Below are 6,313 nucleotides of genomic sequence, written 5' to 3'. Positions count from 1 at the left end.
TGTGCCCCAGAACTAGCTGCACCTCTAGCCAAGCTGTTCCAGTACTGGCATCTACCCGACAAAGTGGTAAATTGGCCAGGTATGTCCAGTACGCAAAAAGCTGGACTAATCCAACAGCCAGTTACCACCCCATCAGCCACCTCTCCATCATCAGCAAAATGAAGGAAGCTGTCATTGACAATGCTATCAAGCGGCACTAACAAAGCACAAATAACTTGCTCACTGAAGCCCAGTTTGGTTTCCACCAGGATCACTTGGCTCCTGACCTCATTACAGCCTTGGTCCAAACATGGACAAAAGAGCTGAATTCCAGAGGCGAGGTGGGAGTGACTGTCCTCGACATCAAGGCAGCATTTGACCGAGTGTGGTACCACGGAGCCCCAGTAAAACTGAAGTCAATGGGAATCGGGGGAAAACTCTCCACTGGATGGTGTCATATCTAGCACAAAGGAAGATGCCTATGGTTATTGGAGGCCAATCATCTCAGACCCAGGTCATTGCTGCAGCAGTTACTGAGGACAGTGTCCTAGGCCCAACATCTTCAACTGCTTTGTTAAATGACCTTCAGAAGTGGGGATGTTCGCTGCTGATTGCACAGTGTCAAGTTACATTCGCAATTCGTCAGATAATGAGGCAGTCTGTGTCCACATGCAGCAATACCTGGACAACATTCAGGTTGGGGATGATAAGTTACAAGTAACATTTGTGACACACAAGTACCAGACAATGACCATCTCCAACAAGAGAGAGTCTAACCACCTCCCCATGATGTTCAATGGCATTACCATCATTGAATCCCCCACCATCAACATCCTGGTGGTCACCATTGACCAGAAACTTAACTAGATCAGCCAAATAAATATTGTGGCTACAAGAGCTAGTCAGACGCTGGGTATTCTGCGCAAGTGCCTCACCTCCTCCTGACTCTCCAAAGCCTTTCCACCCCCTACAAGACAAGTCAGGAGTGCGATGGAATATTATCCACTTGCCTGGACGGTTGCAGCTCCAACAACACTCACGAAGCTCGACACAATCCAGGGGAAAGCAGGCCGCTTAATCAGCTCCCCATCCACCATCTTAAACATTTACTCCCTCCTCATCCGGCGCACTGTGGCTGCGGGCACAGAATGTCCTCTGGGTGGGGGACTTCAATGTCCATCACCAAGTGTGGCTCGATAGTGGCTCGTGTTTGTCACTCACCACCTGCCGTGAACCAGTCTGCCTTCTATGTCCTTCAGGACTCAGCCAGCTTGGTCATTCATGGTACTACCCAGCTACTGAGGAGACCTCTTCATCGTGTTGTGTGCCCTACCACCGTGCTAAATGGGATAGATTAAGAACACATCTAGCAGCTCAAAACTGGGCAACCATGAGGCGCTGGGCCCATCAGCAGCAACAGAATTGTATTCCACCATAATCTGTAACCTCATGGCCCGGCATATCTCTCATTCTACCATTAGCATCAAACCAGCCCTGGTTCAATAATTAGTGTTGAAGAGAATGCCCGGAGCTGCACCAAGTGTATCTGAAAATCAGAAACCAACTTGGTGAAGCTACAACACAGGACTATATGCAGGCTAAACAGTGGAAGCTGCATGCTATAGACAGAGCTAAGCGATCCTTCACCCAATCGATCAGATCAAAGCTCTGCAGTCCTGCCACACCCAGTCGGGAATGGTGATGGACAATTAACAACTAATGGGAGGAGGAGGCTCCTTGAACATCCCCATCCTCAGCGATGGCGGAGCACAGTACGTGAGTGCAAAAGAAAAGGCTGAAGCTTTCGCAACCATCTTCAGTCACAAGTGCCAAGTGGATGATGCATCTTGCCTGGCTCCTGAGGACCTCATCATCACTGAAGCCTGCCTTCAGCCAATTCACTTCACTCCACGTGATATCAAGATTGGTAGAGCGCACTGGATACAGCAAAGGCTATGGGCCCCGTCACCATCCCGGCTGCAGAGCTGAAGACCTGTGCTCCAGAAATAGCTGCACCTCTAGCCCAGCTGTTCCAGTCCTGGCATCTACCCGACAAAGTGGTAAATTGCCCAGGTATGTCCAGTCCACAATAAGCTGCACTAATCCAACAGCCAGTTACCACCCCATTAACCACCTCTCCATCATCAGCAAAATGATGGAAGCTGTCATCGACAATGCTATCAAGTGGCACTAACTCAGAAGTAACCTCCTCACCGATGCCCAGTTTGGTTTCCGCCAGGACCTCTTGGCTCCTGACCTCATTACAACCTTCGTCCAAACATGGACAAAAGAGCTGAATTCCAGAGGTGAGGTGAGAGTGACTGTCCTCGACATCAAGGCAGCATTTAACCGAGTGTGGTACCAAGGAGCCCTAATAAAACAGAAATCAATGGGGATCAGCGGAAAACTCTCCACTGGATGGTGTCATATCTAGCACAAGGAAGATGGTTGTGGTTATTGGAGTCCAATCATCTCAGCCCCAGGTCATCGCTGCAGCGGTTACTCAGGACAGTGTCCTAGGCCCAACATCTTCAACTGCTTTATTAATGACCTTCAGAATTGGGGACGTTCGATGCTGATTGCACAGTGTCAAGTTACATTTGCTATTCGTCAGATAATGAGGCAGTCTGTGTCCAGCATGACCTGGACAACATTGAGGTTGGGGATGATAAGTGGCAAGTAACATTTGTGACACACAAGTGCCAGACAATGAGCATCTCCAACAAGAGAGAGTCTAACCACCTCCCCATGACATTCAATGGCATTACCATCATTGAATCCCCCACCATCAACATCCTGGGGATCACCATTGACCAAAAACTTAACTAGATCAGCCAAATAAACACTGTGGCTACAAGTGCTAGTGAGAGGCTGGGTATTCTGCACAAGTGCCTCACCTCCTCCTGACTCTCCAAAGCCTTTCCACCCCCTACAAGACAAGTCAGGAGTGCAATGGAATATTCTCCACTTGCCTGGACGGTTGCAGCTCCAACAACACTCACGAAGCTCGACACAATCCAGGGGAAAGCAGGCTGCTTAATCAGCTCCCCATCCACCATCTTAAACATTTCCTCTCTCCTCATCCGGCGCACTGTGGCTGCGGGCACAGAATGTCCTCTGGGTAGGGGACTTCAATGTCCATCACCAAGTGTGGCTCGGTAGTACCACCATTCACCGAGCTGGCCAAGTCCTCAAGGAGTTAGCTGCCAGACTGGACTCATACCAGGTGGTGAGAGAACAAACACGAGGAAAAAACCTACTTGATCTCGTCCTCACCAAACTACATGTCGCAGATCATCTGTCCATGACAGTATTGGTTGCAGTGGCCACCGCACACTCCTTGTGGAGATGAAGGCCCGTCTTCACACTGAGGACAACCTTTCATGGTGTTGTGTGGCACTACCACCGTACTAAATGGGATAGAATCAGAACAGATCTAGCAGCTAAAAACTGGGCACCAAGGAGGCGCTGTGGGCTATCAGCAGCAACGGAATTGTATTCCACCACACTCTGTAACCTCATGGGCTGATATATCCCTCCCTCTACCATTCCCAGCAAACCAACCCTGGTTCAATGAGGAGTGTTGACGAGCATGCCAGGTGTACCTGAAAATCAGATACCAACTTGGTGAAGCTACAACACAGGACTATATGCATGCTAACTAGCGGAAGCAGCATGCTATACACAGAGCTAAGCGATCCCACACCCAATGGATCAGATCAAAGCTCTGCAGTCCTGCCACATCCAGTCGTGCATGGTGATGGACAATTAACAACTAACATGAGGAGGAGGCTCCTTGAACATCCCCATCCTCAATGATGGCAGAGCCCACCTCGTGAGTGCAAAAGACAATGCCTTCGCAACCATCTTCAGTCACAAGTGCCAAGTGGATGATGCATCTCGGCCTGCTCCTGAGCTTCCACCATCACAGAAGGTAGAGCGCACTGAATGTACTCGACAAAGTGGTAAATTGGCCAGGTATGTCCAGTGCACAAAAAGCTGGACTATTCCAACAGCTGGTTACCACCCCATCAGCCACCTCTCCATCATCAGCAAAGTGATGGAAGCTGTCATCGACAATGCTATCAAGCGACACTTATGCACAATTAACCTGCTCACCGATGCAGAGTTTGTTTCCCGCCTGACCTCGTTATAGTTTTGGTCCATACATGGACACGAGCTATATTCCAGAGGTGATGTGAGAGTGACTGTCCTCGACATCAAAGCAGCATTTGACCGAGTGTGGCAGCAAGGAGCCCTAGTAAAACTGAAGTCAATGGTAATCGGAGGAAAACTCTCCACTGGAGGGTGTGATATCTAGCACAAGGAAGATGGCTGTGGTTACTGGAGGCCAATCATCTCAGACCCAGGTCATTGCTGCAGCAGTTACTGAGGACAGTGTCCTAGACCCAACATCTTCAACTGCTTTATTAATGACCTTCAGAAGTGGGGATGTTCGCTGCTGATTGCACAGTGTCAAGTTACATTCGCAATTCGTCAGATAATGAGGCAGTCTGTGTCCACGTGCAGCAAGACCTGGACAACATTCAGGTTGGGGATGATAAGTGGCAAGTAACATTTGTACCACACAAGTGCCAGACAATGACCATCTCGAACAAGAGAGAGTCTAACCACCTCCCCATGACATTCAGTGGCATTACCATTGTTGAATTCCCCACCAAGAGCCTGGGGGTCACCATTGACCAGACACTTAATTAGATCGGCCAAATAAATATTGTGGCTACAAGAGCTAGTCAGACGCTGGGTATTCTGTGACAAGTGACTCACCACCTCCTGACTCCCCAAAGCCTTTCCACCCCCTACAAGGCACAAGTCAGGAGTGTGATGGAATATACTCCACTTGCCTGGGCAGTTGCAGCTCCATCAAAACTCACGAAGCTCGGCACAATCCAGGGGAAAGCAGGCCGCTTAATCAGCACCCCATCCACCATCTTAATCATTTACTCCCTCCTCATCCGGCTCACTGTGGCATCAAGGGCACAGAATGTCCTCTGGATGGGGGACTTCAATGTCCATCACCAAGTGTGGCTCGATAGTGGCTCGTGTTTGTCACTCACCACCTGCCGTGAGCCAGTCTGCCTTCTAAGTCCTTCAGGACTCAACCAGCTTGGTCATTCATGGTACTACCCAGCTACTGAGGAGACCTCTTCATCGTGTTGTGTGCCCTACCACCGTGCTAAATGGGATAGATTAAGAACACATCTAGCAGCTCAAAACTGGGCAACCATGAGGCGCTGTGGGCCCATCAGCAGCAACAGAATTGTATTCCACCATAATCTGTAACCTCATGGCCCGACATATCTCTCATTCTACCATTAGCATCAAACCAGCCCTGGTTCAATAATTAGTGTTGAAGAAAATGCCCGGAGCTGCACCAAGTGTATCTGAAAATCAGAAACCAACTTGGTGAAGCTACAACACAGGGCTATATGCAGGCTAAACAGTGGAAGCTGCATGCTATAGACAGAGCTAAGCGATCCTTCACACAATCGATCAGATCAAAGCTCTGCAGTCCTGCCACACCCAGTTGGGAATGGTGATGGATAATTAACAACTAATGGGAGGAGGAGGCTCCTTGAACATCCCCATCCTCAATGATGGCAGAGCACAGCACGTGAGTGCAAAAGACAAGGCTGAAGCTTTCGCAACCATCTTCAGTCACAAGTGCCAAGTGGATGATGCATCTCGGCTGGCTCCTGAGGTCCTCATCATCACTGAAGCCTGCCTTCAGCCAATTCACTTCACTCCACGTGATATCAAGATTGGTAGAGCGCACTGGATACACCAAAGGCTATGGGCCCCGTCACCATCCCGGCTGCAGAACTGAAGACCAGTGCTCCAGAACTAGCTGCACCTCTAGCCAAGTTGATCCAGTCCTGGTATCTACCCGACAAAGTGGTAAATTGCCCAGGTATGTCCAGTCCACATAAAGCTGGACCAATCCAACAGCCAGTTACCACCCCATTAACCACCTCTCCATCATCAGCAAAGTGATGGAAGCTGTCATCGACAATGCTATCAAGGGGCACTAACTCACAAATAACCTCCTCACCGATGCCCAGTTTGGTTTCCGCCAGGGCCTCTTGGCTCCTGACCTCATTACCACCTTGGTCCAAACATGGACAAAAGAGCTGAATTCCAGAGGTGAGGTGAGAGTGACTGTCCTCGACATCAAGGCAGCATTTGTCCGAGTGTGGCACCAAGGAGCCCTAATAAAACAGAAATCAATGGGGATCAGGGGCACACTCTCCACTGGATGGTGCCATATCTAGCACAAAGGAAGATGGTTGTGGTTATTGGAGGCCAATCATCT

The sequence above is a fragment of the Somniosus microcephalus genome, chromosome 21 (genome assembly GCF_052327205.1).
Source record: "Somniosus microcephalus isolate GS21.2 chromosome 21, FLI_Smic_1.0, whole genome shotgun sequence".
Lineage (NCBI taxonomy): Eukaryota > Metazoa > Chordata > Chondrichthyes > Squaliformes > Somniosidae > Somniosus > Somniosus microcephalus.
The sequence above is the reverse complement of the archived record's forward strand: the minus strand, read 5'-3'. Positions refer to the sequence as shown.